The sequence below is a fragment of the Oryctolagus cuniculus genome, chromosome 1 (assembly GCF_964237555.1).
Source record: "Oryctolagus cuniculus chromosome 1, mOryCun1.1, whole genome shotgun sequence".
In the NCBI taxonomy this organism is placed as follows: Eukaryota; Metazoa; Chordata; class Mammalia; order Lagomorpha; family Leporidae; genus Oryctolagus; species Oryctolagus cuniculus.
Window position 1 is genome coordinate 93,782,722 of NC_091432.1, and position 23,835 is coordinate 93,806,556.

Here is a 23,835-nt window from a genome sequence, read left to right on the forward strand (position 1 = left end):
GGCTCCAGGGTGGTGTGTGACTGTCAGTCTCACCCTATGTGCAGGGACTTGATCTTCTCCTCTTTGGCAGATCCAGCCTTTAGATAAGAGAACTTCTGAGGAAGTCCCTCCCTGCACGTCCTGTTTCCTTGTGCTCTCGGTTTGAAGTCCAAAGCGGCGCATTTTGCGGTGTCATTTTCTGAGCCCAGAGACATCCATTTTTGATACCCTGCCCAGCCAGGCTTCTCCCTGCTACAATTCCTGTGGCCCTCTGTTATTCCATTATCTCGGAGGGATCATTATTTCAATCATCCATCTCCTTGACTTAGTTTTACCAAACCTTTAAATAGACCATTGGCTATAGCATGCTCAGATTTTGGGATCTCAAGTCTCTGCTTTGGAGCTAGGAGTGGACAATTACTGAGTCATGGACATGTTGTTTTCTGCCTTCTTGCCTGGACTGTGGCTATGAACATTTCCTCTGTTATTTAGTGGGCTGCTAGATACTATCTTGATGGTTGTATTATAATCCCTGATGAGATCTTGCCTCTATTTAATTCCTTACTGTTGGATAATCAGGCTATTTTCAAATTTTTACTATACCAAATAATGTTTTGATAAGTATCAGTGTAGTAAAATCTTTGCAATCATTCTTTTAAATATTTTTTAATCCACATCTTATAAACAAACATGTGTTTTTGGTAAAAACTTTACTTAAAAGATTAGAAGTCCTCACTAATTAGCTTTAATTTAGTCACCATCACTTTCATAGAAATTACTATTGTTGCTGGTAATGCATGTCCTTTTAAAATGAATATACATGTAATTTCAAGTATCTATAGAAAATATTTGCATAAACTTCAAAAATTCATGGAATATGAAATTCAAAGATAAGTTTATTTGGCTAAAAATATTGAAATCCATTCATCGTTTTCTCCTACCTGCATTTGCGTGAATGCTTTGAAGGCCCTGGTATATGGATGCTTCAATGTGTGGATGAGGCCGGGAGTGGTGCACACATGTTAAGATGCTCTCCGTTCACTTGGCAGCTTATCGTGGAGACATTTTCACAGCAGCCCATGAAGATCTGCATCCTGCAACTGCTGCATGGGATTCTATAATAAAAACAACCACTATTTATCAAGCTACTTCCTTATCATTGGGTACTTGAGCTACTTTTTGGTTTTGCTAAGACAAACAATGTTGCATTAGATTCCTTTGTGCACTTGTGCACATGTTTCTCTGGGGGAAATTCAGAGAAGTGAAATTGTTGAGTCACAAGGAGGCCTATTTTTAATTCTACAGATACTGCCTAACTGCCCACCAAAGAGGCTACACAGCGTCACTCCCACGAGAGAGCAAACGAGGGTACATTGTGTCACCACAGCCTCACCCACACGTCATATGATCACATTTCTTTATTTTCACACTCTGAGTAAAAGGGATATCTTGTATTATGTTTCCATTCCCTGAATTCTAGCTAGGTTAAGCATCTCAAGTGTATAGGTCATATATTCTTTTTTTTTTTTTTATTTTTGACAGGCAGAGTGGACAGTGAGAGAGAGAGACAGAGAGAGAAAGGTCTTCCTTTTGCCGTTGGTTCACCCTCCAATGGCCGCCGCTGCAGCCGGCGCACCGCGCTGATCCGATGGCAGGAGCCAGGATCCAGCATATATTCTTTTTAAAATTTTTATTTAGGGGCTGGTGCCATGGTGTAGTGGGTAAAGCCGCCTCCTGCAGTGCCGGCATCCCACATGGGCACTGGTTTGAGTCCCAGCTGCTCCATTTCTGATCCAGATGTCTGCTATGGCCTGGGAAAGCAGTAAAAGATGGCCCAAGTCCTTGGGCCCCTGCACCCACATGGGAGACCTGGAATAAGCTCCTGGCTCCTGCTTCAGATCGGCCCAGCTTCAACCATTGAGGCCATTTAGGAAGTGAACCAGTGGATAGATCTCTCTCTCTCTGCCTCTACCTCTCTATAACTCTGCCCTTCAAATAAATAAATATATCTTTTTTTAAAAAAAGATATCTAGATTTAAAAAAAATAAATAAAATATCTATTTATTTGAAAGTCAGAACACAAAGACACACACAGAGAAATAGAGAAACAGAGAAAGATCTTACGTCTGCTAGTTTACTTCCCAAATACCTACAGCAGCTAGGACTGAGCCAGGCCAAAGCCAGGAACAAAATTCAGGTCTCCCATGTGGGTGGCAGGGAACCAACTGCTTGAGCCATCACCTGCTACCTCCCAGGATATGCATTATCAGGAATCTGGAATTGAGAGTTGAAAGAGACTAGAACCCAGGCACTGCAATATAGAATGTGGGCATCTCAACCGCCATGCCAAACACCCACTGCTGGTCATACATTTGTAATTGTTTTTTTTTTTTTTTTTTTTTTTTTTTTTTATATCACTGTAGTGGTTTAAATGCATTCTCCAATGTTTACATTTTAGAAACTTAATTCTCAATGCACCAGTGCTGATGGGCGAGACCTTGAAGGGCTCATGAGGGCTCTGAATGCCATTACCAAGGGGGTGGAGTTTGGTCCACTTTCCCCTCCCCCTGACCATGTGATGTCCTCTGCTACGCTGACATGGTGAGAATGCCTCCCTCAACCTCAGGCCCTTGATCTTTTCCATCGCAGCCTGCAGAATGGCTGCACATTTTTGTGGATTACAGGTTACTCAATCTGGCTTTTTGTTATCGCAGCAGAAAACAAAAAAAGACAGAAAATCAATACCAGAGAAGTGGGGTACCGCTGTGACAGATACCTGAAAGTGTGAGAGCAGCTTTGGATCTGAGTAATGGATAGAGGGAGAACTTGGAAGAGCAGACAGAAAAAGCCTAGGCTGCTGCAAATGGGCAATTCTGGGGGAGGTCTGCAAAGCCAGAAGCCTCCGTCCTCTGAGGGATTACGTAAGGGGTCGTGATCAGAATGTTGTAGAAATACTGAAGAGAAAGGCAATTCTAATGAGGCGTGAGAGGGAAATGAGGAGCATCCGTCCTATAAAGCAGCAAAGAACGTGGCTGAAGGTGTCCATGACCAAGGGCTTTCCTGAAGACAGAACCCAAGAGCAACGAACTAGGATATCCAGCAGGAGAAATAGCTAAGCAGCAAAGCATTCAGGCTGCTGGGTAGCTTCTTTTAACTGTTACAGTAGCATGTGAGAGAAATGAGTTAAAGAATAAATTTGTGATTAAGAAGGAGGGGCCAGCATTGTGGCACAGTGGGTACAGCCATGGTCTGTGATGCCCTCATTTCATATTGGAATGCCGGTTTGAGTCCCAGCTGCTCTGCTTGTGATCCAGCTTCCTGCTAAGGCCCCCGGAAAGGCAGGGGAAGATGGCCCAAGTACTTGGTCCCCACTACCCATGGGAGACATGAATGGAGTTCCTGGCTCGTAACTGTGATCTAGCCCAGCCACTATGGCCATCTGGGGAGTGCACCAGTGAATGGAAGATCTGTGTGTGTGTCTGTGTGTGTGTCTGTCATTCTGCATTTCAGGTAAATAAATAGATCTTTGAAGAAAAAAAAAAGAAATATAAGCCAGGAATTTGAAGGATTCATACTTTGGCCAGTAAAGAGGGGCTGTGACCAAGTGACTGCTTGAGAAACAGATTTGTGTGGAAAGAAATGGCCTGGGTGCTTTGCATCATGCCAGTGGGAGGATCTTCCTGAAGCCATTTCAGATCTCTTCACTGTAGCTAGTGCCTGAGGGCAAGGTTTCCAGGGAGGTGCCTGCAAGACCTCAGCCTTGGCAGCCCTCCATATTTGGTGCAGTGCTCCTCGCCACCCCAGCTGTGGGGCAAGAGAACCCAGGTGTGTCTCAAGCTGGTACTCTGGAGGGCAAGTGGTGAGCCTTGCAAAGTGCATGGAGTGTGGGGACATGGCACCTTCCACTTGGATTTCACAGGCTACCACAGGCAGCCTGGGTGCCCAGGTCAAGACCTGTCACCGGCACGGAGCCACCATGGACAATCTATGCCAGGCAATGCCTAGTAGAACCATAGAAGCAGGGCTGACTCCAAGATCCCAGGACTGTAGAGCTACTAATGTGCAACACCAGCCTGGGAGAGCTGCAGCACGAAATGCCAACCCATGGGAGCTGCTGGGTGGGCTGAGCCCAGCAAAGCCTAGGGCAGAGCTGCCCCGGGGCTTTGGGTGCCCACCCTCAACACACAGTGCTCACAATGCATGACAGGAAGTCAAAGATTATTTTCCAGCTTTAAGACGAATATTGTTTTCCCCATTGGATTTTGGGAATGCTTGAGACCAGTGACCCCTTTTTCCTTGGCATTTCTCCCTTTTGGAGTGGGAATGCCCAGTCTCTGCCTGTCCCACCATTGTAATTTTCAAGTATGTGGCCTGTTTTAGTTTCACAGGCTCACAGCTGGAAGGAAATTCGCCTCAGGATGAACATGCTTGAGTCTCATCCATATCTGATCTAGGTGCAACAGTGGACTTTGGGCTTTCGAATTGGTACCAGAGCAAGTTAAGACTTGAGGGGCTACTGGGATGGAAAGAATGTAGTTTGAAGGTGAGAATAAGAATTTGGGGAGTCAGAAGTGGAATGCTGTGGCTTGAATGTGTCCCCCAGAATTTATGTGTTGGCAACTTAATTCCAATGTCCTCTGGAATGAATGAAAAGGAATGAGTTTGGGGACCAGCGCTGTGGCGTAGCAGGTAAAGCTGCTGCCTGCAGTGCCAGCATCCCATATGGGTGCTGGTTTGGGTCCCGGCTGCTCCACTTCCGATGCAGCTCTCTACTGTGGCCTGGGAAATCAGTGGAAGATGGTCCAAGTCCTTAGGCCCCTGCACCTGTGTGGGAGACCTCGAAGAAGCTCTTCTGGCTCCTAGCTTTGGATCAGTGCAGCTCTGGCTGTTGCAGTCAATTGGGGACTGAACCAGTGGATGGAAGACCTCTCTCTCTCTCTCTCTCTGCCTCTCCTTCTCTCTCTGTGTAACTCTTTCAAATAAATAAATAAATCTTTAAAAAATAAAAATAAAAGGAGTGAGTTTAGCCCCTTCCCTCTCCCTGTCGCCCACGTGATGCCTTTGCTATGTATGACACAACAAGAATGCCTGTGCCAGGTGTACTGTCCAGCTTCTACAACTGTAAGTGAAATGAACTTTGCTCATTATGAATTGTCCAGCCTGTAATTCTGTTACAGCACATAAAATGGACCAACACAATCACATTCCTAACAGCTTAGTTACTGGGTCAAAGACTAGGCAATCTGTGAGTGTGTGTGTATATCTATCTGCCGACTTCTATCTCTCTAACTAGCTAGAGTTCTATTTTCTTTTTTTTTTTTTTTTTTTTTTTTTTTTTTGACAGGCAGAGTGGACAGTGAGAGAGAGAGACAGAGAGAGAAAGGTCTTCCTTTGCCGTTGGTTCACCCTCCAATGGCCGCCGCTGCAGCCGGCGCACCGCGCTGATCCTGGCAGGAGCCAGGAGCCAGGTGCTTTTCCTGGTCTCCCATGGGGTGCAGGGCCCAAGCACCTGGGCCATCCTCCACTGCACTCCCTGGCCATAGCAGAGAGCTGGCCTGGAAGAGGGGCAACCGGGACAGAATCCGGCGCCCCAACCGGGACTAGAACCCGGTGTGCCGGCGCCGCAAGGTGGAGGATTAGCCTATTGAGCCACGGCGCCGGCCATCTTTTTTTTTTTTAAGATTTATTTATTTATTGAAAGTCAGAGTTACACAGAGAGAGTTCTATTTTCTTATACTGAAGCTTGCATTTGTTTCTTCTGGGGGGTGGGTTGTGAGCATTTTTGGTAGTTTAGTAGATAAATAAATATAGTATTGCATTCATTTTATCTTTCTTTCATCAAAAAGAAGACTGACTCCTTTCTTAACATTTTGGCAGATATTTGTTGTTGCCATTCATGGATTTTTTTCTGTATTTTTCCCATTTTTGTGTGCAGTTGTTCATCTTTATTTTTTGCGTGGATTACATGCATTAAGAAAGCTAACGATCTGAGGGTTCAGTAAAGTCTGCATAGATCGCTAAATAATTCTTATCCTTCCATGGCCGCCATGGGAGGGACCCCTGGGAAAACCCCCTTGGGGGACTAGAGTCTTTCAAACAAATATAATTGTCAAAAAGATTGGCCTTCTTTGGTTTCCCTCTTAGCCCCTAATTTATAAAGTCAGCTGATATAGCCTCCTGATAAGCATCAGACTTTGAATGTTTGAGGGTGATTAGACTGCAGCTGCTCGCTGTCTCAAGATCAGTAGGTGAATTATGCCAGGTCATCACAGATCCCAAATGCCTGACTACACAAAATGAATACACCCAGCTTTTTGGCACACCAGAGCTGGGAGATGCAGGAGAGACCCCAGCACTGCCTCTGCTGCCCACCAGCTGGAACTGGGGCTGCACACATCCCACTGTCGCCTCTACTTCTTCTTTGGCCAGGGACCGCCCCACCTCTCCCTTTCTCCTTATTAGTGAGTTTGCCTTGCTGATACTGATTTCATGGAAGTCCATATTTTCTAAGTCAAAGTTCGCTCATTGAGAAGGAAAAGAACCTGTACTTTGGTTGTGGCTCTAGATCTAGAAAGCCAGTCAGTAGGGAATAAACAGCAGAATGAGGACCTAGCAAGAGTGGTTTGTGGCCGAGACGCTGTCCTGGGATCACAGAGGCTCTGATTCCCAGCTCACCCTCTGGCTGTGCAACTTTCTGAATCTCAACTTTGTCCTGTGTAAAACGGTAACCCTGTTGGGTGGTTGCGGCCATCAACTGATTTAATTCACCTGTGCATTCTGTCGCTCCTCATGATTCCTCTGTTTAGAATAGAGACAGACCTCTGTGTGAACCTTACACCTTTGAAAACAGCTGGAGGAACATAGCAGACCACATGAATATCTTCTAAAACATTCCAGTCTAGTACAGTTAAAAGGACTCTTCTGGTTTGTCCTGTATAGGACATCAGGTTTCCTTTATAAAGAATCTTATTCCCATTGAGAAGTCCGGCAACCACAGATTACCCCTACAACGTTGCTATGGCCGCCAGGAGGAAGCAGAAAGCAAGACCCTGGGCAGGGTTTACTGAAGAGAAGGAAGCCATCGTGCCTGCAGTGACTGTCGTTAGGCACTTGCACACCAATGATGGAAGGATGGAAAATGCATGAAAAGCACAACCAGCTGCCGTCCTAGAAGCTCACAGGGTGCACTGCGAGAAGCCACCACGACTCCATCAACATTCCCTGCACAGAGAGATGCAGAAAAGGTCTCTTTTCTTCAACTTCATAGTTGATTTTCTGTCCTAAGTTTCTCACATCCTATCGTTTTGTGTTATGTTCTCAACATTTCAGGGACAGTTTTTTTCTGGATAATTCAAAGGCTCAGATTTCTAGGTTAATTGCAAGAATTGTGGAAATGGGGGACGGAATTGGAGGAATTCATGAAGTCACTGCCACTTTCCTGACCTGCTTGAGGTTGTTTTCATTGACGTGTATGATCTATGGAATGGGGATGTTAATATTTGTTCAATGAGAACGGGTGTTAGTTGGGTGGATTTGACTTTGAATTCTGTCTCCAACCCTTAGAGGTTATGTGACAACTGTTGGTTAGTTAGTATTTCTCAGCCACAAGTTTCTCATCTGTAAACTGCACAGAACCCTGATTCCAAATGTCATACCTATGTTACAGGGTTGTTGGGAGGCTGTGCAGACACAGAAATGGCAAACATGGTATGCAGAATGCAACTGACTTTTGTGGTAGTCTGAATAACGCCCCTCTCCCCTACATGTGTCCATGTTGTTCTAATCACATCTTTTCATTTTCTGTGTTTTCTGATGTTTTGGTATCTAGGGCTTGCTGATCCTACAAAGTCTCCCCTTTTCAAAGCTAGCCAGCTCCTCTAGATGGTAAAGGATTCAACTGCAAACCTGTGCAAACCAATCCATCCACCCAAAGCCCAGACACCCAGCTACCTGGTTATCTAGCTCTCAGTGCAGAGCCATTATCCCTCTGCCCTAATCACTCCAGGGCCAGACACTAGTCACCTGGGGATAGCCCCCTGAAATCATCTGAAGGGCCAATACTAAACCTGCGTACCTCTCCCTGCAGAATCCACAACAAAGGCTCTCGCTCAGGACTTCTCACTCCCTCTGCCACCTGACTGACCCTTGGACTGCATGCGGCCCTGCATGGCATGATGTAACCCTTCTTCTTGGTAACTGTGGATAGCAAACTATATATAACTCATAGAGTTCTCAGAAGAGCGTAACTTTAGTATTAGGGAGAATTAGCCCAGGAAGAGAAGCTATTCTGTTCCTCTTAAAGAACTTTAAAATAAAGCCTCAAAATATAAACTATATCTAAGTAACTTCATGTACCCAAGAATTAAACTCAAGAATATTTTTAAGGCAGCCAGCATTGCGGCATAGTGGGTTAATCAGATGCCTGGAAAGCCAGCATCCCATATGAGTTCCAGTTCGGGTCCTGGTTTCTCCACCTCTGATCAAGCTCCCTGCTACACCTGGGAAGGCAGTAGAAGACGACCCAAGCATTTGTGTCCCTGCCACCCACATGGCAGAACTGGATGCAATTCCAGGCTCTTGTCTGCAGCCTGGTCCAGCACTGGCAATTGCAGCCATTTGGAGAGCGAACCAGAGGATGGAAGTTCTCTTTCCTCTCTTTTCTCCCTCTCTTTCTGTAACTCTGTCTTTCAAATAAGAAAAAAATATTTTTAAAAGAATGTCTTAGGTATATATACCTAACAAGTACATACATAAAAATATTAATACGATGATAATATTAACCAAAGGAAAGCTCGAGTGAGTCACTTTATAGTGACTATGAGATTAATTAAGAAGTCATAAGAATACTAAATATTTATGTGTCTAACATCAGAGATTCAAAATACATAAAACAAAATGATGAGAATAAGCAAAGAGAAATAAACCCACAAATATTGTCAGAGATTTTTGCAACTCTCCATCAACAACTGATAGCACAAATACAAAGAAAATCAATAAGGATCTAGAAGATTTGAATAATATTAGCCAACTGAACCTAACACATTTTTTGAACACTCTACCCAGGAGCAACAGAATAAATTCATTTTGGGAAAACTCTGAACCTGCACCAAGATAGTTCATATTCTAGAATATAATATAAACCTCAATAAATTTAAAAGTATTAAAATCATACAAGGTATGTTCACTGAAATGAATGGAGTATAATTGAATTAGAGGTTAGTGTTAGCAAGATATTTATAACATTCCCCAAATTGTTGGAAATTAAATAGCATACTTGTAACTGAGCTGTGATTTAAGGAAGACAGCAAAGGGAAATCATAACTATTATAAACAGTATTTCCAACTGAATGAACATGCAATATGTTAAAATGTGCAGGATAGCCCAAAACCAGTACTTAGAGAGAAATCTATAGCACTAAATGTCTTTTATAGAAAAGAATAAAAATCTCAAATCAAATATCTATACAAATAAAAGTAAACAAAGCCAAAATCCAAAAGAAGATATAATAAAAATTGTAACAGAAATCAATGAAGTAGAAAAAAGAAAAATAACAGAGAAAAACAAAGACAACAAAAGCTGGTTTTTTAAAATGATGAATAAATTTGGCAAACCTCTAGCCAGGAATTAAAAAAAAAGATCCAAACTACCACCATTAGGAATGAAAGTGGCTCCATCATTATAAATTATGCCAGTATTAAAGATTAATTCAAGTATGTAATGAACTATTTTGTGTTAATAAATTCAACAACTGAGATGAAATTTACAAATGTCTTTAAAGACACAAACTACCAAACTCACTCAATAAGCAATTGATAACACTGATCGCCTCATATCTACTAAAGAAACTCCATTTGTAGTTGGGAGTCTTTCCATAGAGAAACACCCAGTCCAGATGCTTTTATGCCTTTCATGGAGTCCAGTTCTGGGGTGCAGTGTGTTTAGCCACTGTTTTGATGCAGCACCCATATCAAAGTGCTGTTTGGAGTCCTGGCTGTTCTGCTTCAACCCATTTCCTACTAATGTGCCTTGGAAGGCAGTGGAAGATGACCCAAGTACTTGAGCCCTTACCACACAAATGAGAGACCAGAAAGGAGTTACTGGCTCCTGGCTTTGGCCTGATCCAGACCTAAATCTTAAATATATAAATAAATAATGGTGGATTCTGGAAAATATTTAAGAAAATATAATAACAATTTTATCCAAATTTTTCCAAAAGTTTAAAAAGATTGGCATGTTAAAGACATTCCAAGAAAAGAAACTTAAAGACAAAAATCTCCCATAAATATTGATGCAAAAAGTCTTAAAAATTTTTAGCAAATTAAATACAATAGTATTTTACTATAATATACCATGACGAAGTTGTTAAACCACCATAGGATAGATTGGATTAACCTAGCAAGATTGGTTCAATATTCAAGTCAGTCAACGTAATTCATCATTTTAACAAACTTAAAAATAAAATGCATATGATTATCTCAGTTGATAGGGAAAAAGAATTTTCCAATCCTGTTTTTTTTTTTAAAACTTAGTAAATTAGGACACCCACAAAAAGTTTACAGTAAAATATTTACTTAATGAACAACAACCGAATGTCTTCCATCTGAGATGAGGAAAAGGAGAGTGTGACCGCCTCTGTATTTTTATGCAACACTGCACTAGCAGCTCCAGCCAGTGTAGTAATATGTGCAAAAGACAATAAAAGGCACCCAGATAAAAATGGGGTAAGTAAAATTGTCTTTACACAAAGATGACGTTATTATCTATGTCAAGAATCTGAAAGATTCTACGAAAAGGGGACTAAAGTGAGTAAATCTGGCAAAGTTTCAGAACAAAAGTAATATTAAAAAAACTTTTTTTAATAGCAGGAATGAATCATCTGTGATTGAAATTTTAAAATACCATTAGTAATAGCATTCAAAACATTAATTACTTAGGGAAAAATCTGACATAGAAGATGAAAGAATTGTACCTAAAAACTACAAGATGGGGGCCAGCACTGTGGCACAGTAGGTTGATACTCCACCTGTGGCGCCAGCGTCCCATATGGGCACCGGTTCTAGTCCCAGCTGCCCCTCTTCCAATCCAGCTCTCTGCTATGGCCTGGGAAAGCAATAGAAGATGACTCAAGTGCTTGGGCCCCTGCACCCGTGTGGGTGACCTGGCTCCTGGCTTTGGATCGGCACTGCTCTGGCGGTTGTGGCCATCTGGAGAGTGAACCAACAGAAGGAAGACCTTTCTCTCTCTCCCTCGCATTGTCTGTAACTCTACCTCTCAAATAAATAAAATCTTAAAAAAAAAAAAAAAACAACTACAGGACATTTCTGAGAAAAAATGAAGAAGACATGAATAAATGTCCTGGAACAAAGTGCCTCACTGCTCACTACTGGGACATAACAGAATCTCAAAGCACAACTATTGAAAGAACAATGCATACTCTAGGGAGCACCGAGGAGAGGGGGTTCCTGCACTTGGAGCTCTCATCACGTGATGGAGAACACAAAGCAGGGCAAAGGTCAAAGAGTGTGTTGGATGCCAGGTCAAAGGCACAGGTGGTCAGACCCCTGTGGGTGCCACGCCCCCAACTCAGACGGTATGGCCAGTGCTGATGGCCATCCCAGAAATCTCTAAGACAGAATCCTGAAGTGTACAAGTTAGTCACGCAGCAAGGAGAACTGGAACAAGCAGAGGAGCAAAGCCCCAGTGATTACTTATGGAGCTGTAAATAATCTGGTGCAGAGATCAGCTGGAGCCCAGTCTTAGGGGTCTTGTATAACCTGCTGAGTCTGGGAAGCAACACGTGCATTTAAACAGGGGAGTGGCATGCATGGTCAGGCTTGCCTTCTAGACATTTCTCTCTGGCAAAGTAAGGAGAAATTACAGAGGGCGTGACTCACTCCCAGGATGTTCACTGCTCTTTGTGTACATTAGAAGCGGGGAGTAGTCCTTGTCCACCCTCAACCACAGGAGTAGGCAGCTGGTCCAGAGCTGGACCTCGCTGTGACAGAGAACAGCCCACAGACCAGCTCCTGCGTTGTCCTTGTAGTGGGCAGGCACATCTCCAGCAGGTGCGCTGCACTATTTTTAAGCTGAGGATCTGCCTCTAATTCTCGGGAGTTGGGAAAAACCACATTTGTCATCTTTCGTCAAAACCACCTACTTGAAGCCTGCATCTCTGCAATGCCTAGGAGAAGCCGGGGACATCTACGCCATGTTTCTGTTCTCATTCATATTTCTCGGCTCTCTTAGAGGGAAGTTGTGCAGGGCTACACGACCATCAGAGACTCAGAGAGCAGATGGGATCCCACAGCACTGAGGCCGTCCCAAGCAAGACCTTTCCCCTTAGGGCACAGGAGGCGGAAGCGGGATGCGTGGACCCCAGGTTCTCCTTCCTCTACACAAGACACATTGTGGGGTCTTCTCAAAGTGAGAAAGTCTATTTGGGTCCAGATGTCTCAATCTTATTATCGTTATCACCTTTCAGAGGATGTGCAGTTGTCCTGAAGGCACAGGCAGTGCGCTTCAGGTAGGAGGGAGCCATGGGTGAGCAGACGGCGTCTTGCAGCACCCGCAAGCATAAGTCACCCTGCAGGACCGAGGAGAGCGCCCACAAGAGCCAGCTACGGGCCTGGCTGTCTCTGTACCCACAGCGGGGGCTCTGTTCCGGAGCTACCACCTGGCAGTGTGCCCCATGGAAGCCAATTCTACGGCCATGATCTTGGCTCTGCAGGTGCCTAGTCCACTCTTGTGCTCCTGAAGACCCCAAATGTCAGGGGACGCCTTTGCTGACCTTTGGCTGATGACAGGGCCTGGTGGTGACATTTGCATCGAGGCACGGCGGGACCAGTGACTCCCAGAGAGCTTGGCCAGCTCTGGGGTGGGGAGAAACAGAAACTGATACACGGGATTTCCCTGCTCTTCTGGGTGGACCTCGATGGGCTTTTTATTTTTACTCCCTCTTCTAGGACTTCAGGCAGCACTGCTCCTGAAGCAATAGGAACAAGCATCCTGTCTCGCTCCAGCAGACGCTGCGTCTCAGCACTGGGAGGTGTCTGTCCCACTTCCAGAGAAGCACTTCCTACGAGTAACAGCCACTGGGGTATGGGCAGTAGCCCACCTAGCCAAGCCCGCAGACCCCACAAGTCTGCTGAACTGCAGAAAACACTGAGGTCTCCCCCCTACCACTGACCAGAACATTTCAGAAATTCAGCAAGTCATGCATTTAAAGTCTTGGAAGATTAAACAGGAGAGGAGAGTTGGGGTAGTAGAAGCCAATTTAATCATCATCACCTGGGATGAATTTGTAGGACAGTGCATGAGAGCGCTGTGTTGAGATAAAAGACTTTCAAGTTCAGTAAATATCTACCAGCTGTATGCAGGGTATGCAAGAGGTCTAAATAATTGGGAGTGTGTGTGTGTATGTGTGTGTGTATAACTCAAGTTCAAAAGGCAAAATCATAATTCTAGTTAAAAAAAAAAAAGAGAGGAAAAGAAAAAACACCACTGTGCTTACAGATGCAAGATGTGGGTTTGAGTCCTGGCCCTACTTCTCAACTTTTTATTTTTTAATTATGATTTGAAAGGCAGAGTTACAGAAAGAGAGGGAGAGGAAGAGATAGAGACATTCTCCATCTGCTGGTTCACTCCCCAAACGTCCAAAGCAGCCAGGGCTGGGGCTGGGCCAGGCCAAACCCTGGAGCCAAGAACTCTACCCTGGTCTCCCACTTAGGCCATCTTCTACTGCTTTCCCAGACATATTAGTAGAGAACTGGATCAGAAATAGAGCTGGGACTTGAATTGGCACTCAAGGGATTCTGGCATTGCATGGTGCAGTTTAACCCATGGTGCCACTATGCTGGCCCAATCCTACTTCTTTCTTTTTTGTTTTTCTTTTTTAAAGATTTATTTATTTGAAAGGCAAGGTCACAGAGAGACAGAACGAGAGAGAGAGAGAGAGGGAGATCCTTCATCCGCTGGTTCAATTCCCAAATGACTACAATGGCTGAGGCTGATCCAGGCCAAAGCGAGGGGCCAGGAACGTCTTCTGGGTCTCCCACATGGGTGCAAGGGACCAAGCACTTAGGCCGTCTTCTGCTGTTTTCCCAGGTACATCAGCAGGAAGCTGGATTGGAAGTGGAGCAGCCTGGGCACACACTGGTGCCCACAGTGGATGTCACTGTTAAAGGCAGTGGCTTAGCCTGCTATGCCACATCACCAGCACCCAGCCCTGCTTCTTATTAGCTGTTTCCTTGAGTTTCCTCACCTGTAGAAGGGTGATCACAGCTCTTCCCAGCATCACAGGGTTTGGGGAGGTTTAAAAGAGAAAAGGCAGGTGACAAGACATTGTCAAAAGGAGAGTGGTGCAATATAAGGGTGAACCCCAGGATAAACTACAGACTTCAAGTGGGGAGGACGATCAGCGCAGGTCCATCACTTACAACAAATGCACCCCTCTGGTGCTAACGGTCACATTGGTCTGGGGGAGAAGGTCATACAAAGGGACTTCCCACAGTCTCTGTCATACACCTAAAACAACTCTAAAAAATGAAGTCAACTTGAAAGGTAAAAAGAAAAATGCATTTAATCATTGAATAAAATTACAATCATTAAAAAGATAAGAAAGGAAAATGCAAAGCCAATGTAGAAGTGATTTAATTGAGTGGATATCAAAGTAGAAAGGCACAAGCACAGTGATAGAAGAGTTCTAAGAACAAATCACTGGGGGCCCATAAGGGGAACCAGGAGAGGAAGATTGAATACACATTTTCCAGTGAACTTGGCCTGGTCTGCAGAATGGGTGTCAAGAACTCCATGCGGTACAAATTGGGGTAAATCAGTGAAAAGAACAGCTGTTTGGGGGGCCAGTGTTGCAGCGTGAGGTTCAAGTCCTGTGCTCTGCTTCTGATCCAGCTCCCTGCTAATGCACCTGGAAAGGCAGTGGAAGATGGCCTGAGTACTTGGGCCCCTGCCTCCCATGTGAGAGACCTGGATGGAGTTCCCAGCTCCTGGCTGCACCCCAACCCAAGCCTGACTGTTACCGATGTTTTGGGGAATAAGCCAGGGGATGGAAGATCTCTCTCTCATCTCTGTGTCTCCTTCTCTATCCCTCTGCCTGTTAACTAACTAACTAAATACATCTCACAAAGAGCATCAGTCTTCACATACTGTGCCTCCCTTTCCTGAAACCAGAGGTCAAAAGGGGCAGCCCCAAGATCAAAGCAAGCAAGCTCAGGTTCCATCCCCTGAACCTGTCCATCTGCATCTCTATTTCTTCCTGTATTGGTACGTGGGACCGAGGCCGCAGTAACAAAGTCCATCGCCAGCGCGCGGAAAACAACAGACACGGGCTCTCACAGTTGCGGAGGCTGAGTGTTCAGAATCAAGGTGCTGGCAGGGCCATGGTCCCTGCAAAGCTTCATGGGGAGGATCCTTCCCTACCTCTGCCAGCGCCTAGTGGCCCTGAGAGATCCTCAGCTAGTACATGTCGCGGGGCAGCCTGCCTCTTCGTCCACACAGCCGTCTGCCCCGAGCCTGTCTCCATGCGGCATTCTTTCCCCTGTGTGTGTGTCTGTGTCCCAACACCCCTCTCCTTATGAGGACACCAGGCCTCACAGTGTGAGCTGTAATTATGCCTTTAAAGACACTATCTTCAAAGAAGATCACTGCCATTGGTAGTTGGGGGACATGGCTCAACCCCTAATAGCAGGTTAGCATGGCCATCCCTTGCCTCAACCCCAAACGCTAGAGAAGAAAACCCTGGGTTTAGAGGCCTGAGACCTGGATCTGGATCCCAGTTCTGTGTCTCACTAGCTGCCTGGTGTTGGACAGGTTACCGCAACTCTCTGAGAACTAGATTTATGCTTAAATAATGGGGGTCATAACCCCTACCAGGTCTTCCACCCAGGATTATTGTCAAGATTCCATGAGATGATGTCAGTGGGTTGCTTTGCAAACTCTAAAGCTCCAGACAAACATTCACACACAGTCAGTTCTTTCACCAAAGGCCCAGCTTCTACTGCCCCTCACTACACACAAAGGGCAAGTCCCCTCCGTACTCTGGTTATAGCTCATCACAGCACATACCTGCCCACACAGGAAGCCAGACCCTTCAGGTATTTCTGGGGGCTCCCCTGTGTATCTGAGCGTTGGGCTGCCCCTCTCCATGCAAAATGGCTATGTTCCCAGCTGCTGGCAGTCAGGAGGTGCCACTGTGCTGGCACGGTGGGACCACCCACTCTGAACTTGAGAAAGGGACACATGCTCTCCTCCTTTCACTCAGATCCACAGCATTCTCCCTCCACACCCAGCTGGAACTTGGCTACAACTTTTATATATTAATTATTTTTAAAGATTTAATTTTTTTGACAGGCAGAGTTAGACAGAGAGAGAGAGAGAGACAGAGAGAAAGGTCTTCCTTTGCCGTTGGTTCACCCCCCAATGGCCACTGCAGCCGGCACGCTGCGGCCGATGCACCACGCTGATCCATAGCCAGGAGCCAGGTGTTTTTCCTGGTCTCCCATGGGGTGCAGGGCCCAAGCACTTGGGCCATCTTCCACTGCACTCCCAGGCCAGAGCAGAGAGCTGGACTGGAAGAGGGGCAACCGGGACAGAATCCGGCGTCCCAACCAGGACTAGAACTTGGGGTGCCGGCGCCGCAGGTGGAGGATTAGCCTATTGAGCCACAGCGCCAGCCTATTTTATTTATTTCAAATGCAGAGTGACAAAGCAAGAGAGAGAGCAGAGAGAGAAAAGATTTTTCATTTGCTGGCTCTCTCCCCAAATAGCTGTGATAGTTGGAGCTGTACCAGGCAGAAGCCAGGAGCCAGGATTTCCATCTAGGACTCCCACAAGGGTAGCAAGGGCCCAAATACTTGGGCCACCTTCTGCTTTCTTTCCAGGCACATTAGCAGGGGGCTGGATCGGAAGTAGAGCAGCTGGGACTCGAACCTGCACTCCAATATGAGATGCTGGAGTTGCAGACAGCTGCTTAAAGTATTGTGTCACAATTCTGGCCCCTGGTGTTAGTCAACTGGCAGGTGCAGTCTCTTATCTGTGGTGCGATCTACACTCTGTGCCCCGGTTCCTGCCGCCATTACTGACATTCTATGCCCTGGTACCAGCTGCCATTACTGAAAGCCAGGTAGCCACATGGCCCAAATTACCTGTGCCTAGCTCCACCCCCATCCTAATGGGATTGGCTGCTCCTGCTTCCCTGCCCGCCCTCAGGCAAAGTTTTAAAAGGGCCTGTTCCTGAACACGTGTTCTCTCTCGGTCCTACTCTCCTGCGCTCTCTTGGTCTTGGCCCTTCTCACCTGCTTTCTCTCGGCTCCTCTCTCCAGCCTTCTCCTCTGGTCTCTTGGCTCTTGGTTCTTCCCTTCTGCTCTCTGCTCTATCTTCTCTCCTTGCTAGCTCCTCTCCTCTCTGTCTCTCTCTTACAGTCTCCCCCTTTTTGCCTTCGCTGCCCCTTCACTCCGGTTTGTAGGGTGTTCCCCAATAAACCCTTTCCTTTACTCCAGTGTCCGGTGTGCTTTGCAGTGGCTAACATTAAGATATAACACCTGGGCTACAACTTCTAATGGGGTCATGCTGGTGTTTGAGGAGAGAAGCCCAAAGCAGAGGGTGACCTAGAGCCACTCGGGCAGTTGCTCAGGGTCAGACTCCCAGCTCATCTCCTTGGAACAGGGGCCAGCCCAGGCCGACCCTAAGCAGGCTCTGAGCATATGGTTCAGAGAGAGGACCCCACAGCGGGCTCTGAGCGTACCTGTGCCCATGGTTCAGAGAGAGGACCCCACAGCAGGCTCTGAGCATACCTGTGCCCATGGTTCAAAGAGAGGACCCCACAGCGGGCTCTGAGCATACCTGTGCCCGTGGTTCAGAGAGAGGACCCCACAGCGGGCTCTGAGTGTACCTGTGCCCATGGTTCAGGAGTCTCTCCCCTGCAGGTGTTCCTCTTTGGTTCTCATTTCTTTCCTTTGTTTTTTGTGTTTTGCTTTTTTTATTTATATAAAGAGAACTTTATATCAATAAGGAGAACTTGTCTTTCAGAGGCTGACATTTCTTGACTCAGGACTGCTACTTCCCAGAAGGATTAACAATGGGCAGATCTGCTACATTCAAGGAAGTCCCTATCCTTTGCCTATAAACTTGGAGCATTGCTTCCTTCCCCCAGGCCATGTAATTTTATCTGAAGTCTAAAGGTTGCAAGTTAGGCACAGAGACACATTTCATTTGGGTCATGCATTTTCCAAGACAATATGAATCATTACCAGTATTTTAGCTGAGATGTTTTGCATTAAAAAGTCAAGATTTGGGGGCCAATGCTGTAGCACAGCAGGGAAAGCTGCCATTTGCGGCACCAGCATCCATATGGGCTCAGTTCAAGTCCCAGCTGCTCCACTTCCAACCCAGCTCCCTGCTAATGCTCCTGAGAAAGCTGTGGAGAATGATCCAAGTGCTTGGGACTCTGTCTCCTATGTGGGTGACCCGGAAGAAGCTCCTGGCTCCTGGTTTTGGATTGGCCCAGCTCCAGCTGTTGCAGCCATTTGGAGAGTGAACCAGCAGATGTAAGATCTCTCTCATATATATATATATATATATATATATATATATATTATATAATATATATAAGCACTTGGGTCCTTGCACCCACGTGGGAGACCTGGAGGATGCCGTCTGGCTCCTGGCTTTGGATCAGCTGAGCTCTGGCCATTGTGGCCAACCAGCAGATGGAAGACCTCACTCCCTGTCTCTCTCACTGTCTGTAACTCCACCTCTCAAATAAATAAATAAAAATCTTTCTGGGTTATAATACCCTGTTTATGCAGGGACAGTATTTGCAATGAATCCACACATTTTGAACACCTCTTACTTCAATGAAAATCACTTCTAAACTTTATTATGCTAAAATAACAAAGCTGTCCGTGTTTATGAGGGGGTGGGGGAGGGAGGGGCCGATAAAGAGAAAGGTAGTGCTTCTCACTACCTCTAGGGCAGGACTTCCTACTGGTCTTTCAAATCCAAAAAAAAAAAAAAAAAAAAATCCAGCACTTGGGTATGAGTGTGTGTTCCTTCCTCAGTAGATCTTCCAAGTTAGCTGGGTGTCTCTGGGTGTTGATTTGAATTAGCTTTTCAATACACAATGAAATGCCTGAGGCAACCAATTTTACCAAGAGAAAAGGCTTACTTAGTTCAGTTGTGGAGGTTCAAGTCCAAGATCAGGTGGCCCCAGTGACTTGGCCTCCATGAGGGCAGTGGATGGCCATGAGAGAATGTGTAGAAGCAGGATCACATGGTGAGCCAGAGAGCAGAGAGAGAGAGAGAGAGAGAGAGAGAGAACAAATTCTGGCTTTTAAAGTAAGCTTCTCGTGAGAACTGCCTTTAGGGAACCCCCCAGTGACCTAAGGACTTGCCACCAGGCCCCATGTCCTCAATGCTTCATAGCCTCCCCACAGTGCCACCCCAGGGACCATGCCTCTAACACAGTAACCTCTTGGGTGGGTGGGTGGGGTGGTTAACATTCAAATTTCTAAACCAAAACACAACAAAAAATCCAGAGAAAGGTACCTTTGCTGAAAAAGTTTATAAGTTAATTGCAGGCAATATAACATTTTCATTACAACTTTGAGTCAGACTGGGAACTTGGGCCTACCATAGGGTTCTGGGTTTAAGTAAGGCCTCTCTGGGGGCTGGTGTTGTGGCACAGCAGGTAAAGCCATCACTTCAGATGCTGGCATCTCACACTAGAGAGCTGGTTCAAGTCCCAGGCTGCCCTGCTATGGATCCAGCTCCCTGCCAATGTGCTTGGGAAGACAGCAGAAGATAGCCCAAGTGCTTGGGCCCCTGCATCCCATATGAGAGGCCTGGATGGAGTTCCAGGGTCCTGGCTTCAGTGTGGCCCAACCCTGGCCATTTGACCACATGAGCAGTTGACCAGTGGATGGAAGATATTCTCTCTCTCTCTCTGTCACTCTTCCAAATACATAAATCCCTTCTGTTTTTTGCTTTTTTATTTTTATGTACATCTTTAAATTTTTAATCAGTTTTTTTAAAGATTTATTTATTTGAAAGGTAGAGTTACAGACAGAAGAAGAGAGAGACACAAAGGTCTTCCATCTGCTGGTTCACTCCCCAAATGGCCAGAGCTGAGCCAATATGATGCCAGGAGCCAGGGTCTTCTTCTGGGTCTCCCACATGGGTGCAGGGGCCCAAGCACTTGGGCCATCTTCTACTGCTTTCCCAGGCCATAAGCAGAGAGCTGGATCAGAAAAGGAGCAGCCAGGACATGAACAAGTGCCTAAATGGGATGCTGGTGCCACAGATGGAGGCTTAGCCTACAAGGCCACAGTGCCAGACCCTAACTAGTTTTTAACAGATTCAAGATGATTTGTAGATACAAATCTAAGAACGTAATGATATTTCCTTCCTCCCTCCCTCCCCCTCTCTTCCTCCCACCATCATTCCTTCTCCCTTTCTTTCTTTTTTTAGTTTTTGAGGTAACAGATTTTAAATTTATATTATAGTACAGAGTTGTTTTTTTTTAAAGAAAGGAAGGAGGGAGGGAGGGAGAAAGAGGAAGAGAGGAAGGAAGGAAGGAAGGAAGGGAGAGAACGGAAAGAAAGAAAAAGAAAGGGAGAAAGGAAGGAAGAAAGAAAGAGAGAGAGAGAGAGAAAAAAAGAAATACAGGAAGGAAGAAAGAAAGAAAAAGTCAAAAAGTCCGTCCTCACTCTTGGTTGTTACAGCCCACCGCTGTAAGGGGTTTTCTTGTCTGTGACTTGCACCAATCATTAACCAACCAGGTGACAGCAAGCAGGGGTGGAGCTCAGTTCCTTCCCAGGCTCCTAACTGGAAGCTCGCTGTTTTACCCTGTTTTAACAGAATTCCACAGACTGAGTAACTGATAGAGCAGCAGTTTCTGGATGCCCTGGTGGCGAAGGTTGGGAAGTCCAGTGTGAAGATGCCAGCACTGGGTACAGGCTTGCTGCGTCCTAACGTCACAGATGGCATCACATGGTGAGACAGAGCCAACTCTAGCTCTGCTCAACACTCTGTCTCTAGCTCAAGGCTCCCCCCTAGTTCCCGTAAAGCCACTGACCTTGTCATGGGGATCCCACTCTCTTGACCTCATCCAATCTTAATTGCTTCCCAAAGGCACCCCACCTTCTGATTCCACTACCATATGAATGTGTGGATTAGGTTAGCAATGTATGAATTTGGGGGAACCCATTCAGAGTACTAAGGAATATCTTTACCAGGAGCAATCAACCCCATCTCCAGTGTTTTCTCTGCATAACTTTGAAATGAGCCGATGTCTTCCTGATTTGCCATGAAAGACACACATTATCAGTCTTTTAATACCAACCAAGACACCACATAGGTGGGGGATGGTTCACTTTGACCAACTTAAATAGGTCACTGTGAGCACTGTTCTGGGCTAGGCCTCTGTCCTGAGCTCTGTCTTCAGCTTCCTGGAACCCTGCTAACCCAGACTTGCAGGAATCCTGCTGCCCTTGAGATCTAATCACTCTGCACCACCTTCAGCAAGAATCCTGTTAAGTCAGTTCAGCAGGACTCTCCCTCCACTAGATCATGTTCTTGTTAATGTCTACTCAATCATTTTCAACTCACTCATGTGGGTTATAATGTGAAGGCAAGACCCAGCCTTTCGCCTGTCTCCCTTAGCACAAGGTGTTCTTGTCTGTACTTCATCAAAAGGAATCCACTGACTTGCGGGAGTGATCCAGCTGTCCTGACGGTTCAAATTACCAGACTCAAGTCATTTGCTTGTCTAATAGATGAAAACCTTGATGACCAGTACTGGCTAGAGGGGTCTGTTTAGGGGAATTCCTGTCCAGGCAGGGAAACTCCAGGTCTGAAGCAGAAGGTAACCACCACTAACATGTAACTCTCCCCTACCTGTGCACCAACTGCAGCCCACCTGGCCATAAAAAAGTTGCTAAAGAGTACGGCATTGCTGACCCATCAAAGGAAGGTCGCGAACACTACTGATCAACTAGGAACTTGGACGTGAGTCTATCATGCACATCGGAGCATCAACTTCAATCTATAAGAACCTTCACCCCTAACTCCTCTGGGAGCCCAGGATTCAAACAATAGCTGCTGGCTCTTGCTCTGCTTGTTGCAATAAACACCTACTTTCCTCCACCACCCCAGTGTTGGTGATTGGCTCTCTGTGCATCAGGCAAGCGGACCCCGGTTCGAGGGTTCTGCAGCAACATCTCCAACTAGTTTGGGTGTTTTTCAGCAACACTGAGACCCCCTTGTCCCCACTCTGCTCCTGACTTCAGCCTGGCCCAGCCCTGGCTGTTTTGGGCATTTGGGAAGTGAAGTGGTGGATGGAAGAGATTCTCTGTCTCTCCGCCAGTTGAACTTTCAACTAGATGAAAACAAATAACTTTTTAAAAAGGAATTGCCAATGACTGAATGAGTTCAAGGAGAATTATAATTTTTGTGACTTTCTGTTTGGGATATTGCTGATTCTTGAATGTTCTATGTTCCTTATATAAGGAGCCCCTTTCCTTCTTAAGGTAACTACAATATGTAACAATTTAGTAGATCATATTTTTACCAACAAAAATGAAACATCCATCTTTTTTCTCCCTGTCAAATCTTTCTGGAATTGAGTATTCTCATTTTCATGGCCTTACAATTATTTACATGATCTCAGTAAGAATCAGTCTTTCTTGTAGCAGGATGTAATTGGCAAAACTGATCCTACAACCAAGGCTTGGTCTGGAATGTCATATGGGAGAAGGATGCGTGAAATCAGATATGAGCACTTCGTCTTAAACACCTAATGTTGACTCTATGGAGCCAGTGCTTAGGAAATCCTCCTAGGGAAAGTAGCCTCTTATCTGGTGTCTTGGGCTCATTCCTATAAATTCCCAGCTGTCCTGCTGTATTCAGATTTGAGCCCACCTAGTCTCTTCTATGGTTATAGTTTCGACAGCCATTGCAGTGATACTGAATAAAGTCTTCCTTACCATTTTAATTATTGTCAGAATAATGCCTTCCACGTACATCCAAAATGGACTGGATTCTCCCCCCTGCTGGAAATAAACAAACAAACAAATCAAGATGTATTCAGGACAACTCTTGGGGACCAGCATTATGTGGAACTGTGGGTTAAGTCATGGGCTGTCACACTGGCACCCCATACCAGATCACAGGTTTGAGCCCCAGTTACTCTGCTTCTTATCTAACTACCTGCTAAGTCATCTGGGAAAGCAGAGGATGGCTCAAGTACTTGGGCCCCTACCACCCACATGGAAGATCTAGACGGAGTCCTTGGCTCTTGGCATTAGCATAGACCAGCCCCAGCTGATGTGGCATTTGGGGAGTGACCCAGTGGATAGAAGATCGATCTCTCTCTCTCTCTTTCTCTCTCTCTCTCTCTCTTTCTGACTGTTAAGTAAACAAATAACAATTCTAATGATACTAGACATCAGTCAATGAAGGACAATTATGCTTGAGAGATAGGAAACAACTGATAAGATACCAATGATCATGGCCCCACTTCACTTTACCCAGAGAGCTTTGAGGCTAAGGCATAGAAAGGGGTACCCAAGTGGCCTTCCTGAGCTGAGGAAACAGAGCTAAAAGCTGGGTAAACCGAAACAAGGAGAACTCACAGAGAAGCTACCGAAGAGATTTGCACACACACACAGTTCTAGACTTCTGCAGAGGGAGCCTACCACGTACTCTGAGTATTGATTTGGGCATGCATAAGAAAAAACTACCCAAAGCCAAAGAATTACCTGAAAGGACTGGGAGGAACAATGTCTGATACACACAGCTAGAAATGGCACCTGTTTGTACCAGCCAGGTTTAAGACACAATGA

General features: G+C 45.7%; 1 long non-coding RNA gene and 1 pseudogene across 1 annotated transcript; both read right to left on the minus strand.

The window, feature by feature from the left end:
- The window catches only part of LOC103349615 (interferon regulatory factor 2-like), a 151,510-nt pseudogene that overhangs the window by 47,186 nt on the left and 80,489 nt on the right, over positions 1–23,835 (minus strand).
- LOC138850511 (uncharacterized) lies at positions 858–20,819 on the minus strand. Its single transcript, XR_011390334.1, has 2 exons — positions 20,701–20,819; positions 858–1,094 (listed from the first exon to the last, which is right to left on the minus strand). It is a non-coding gene; the product is annotated as an uncharacterized lncRNA (long non-coding RNA).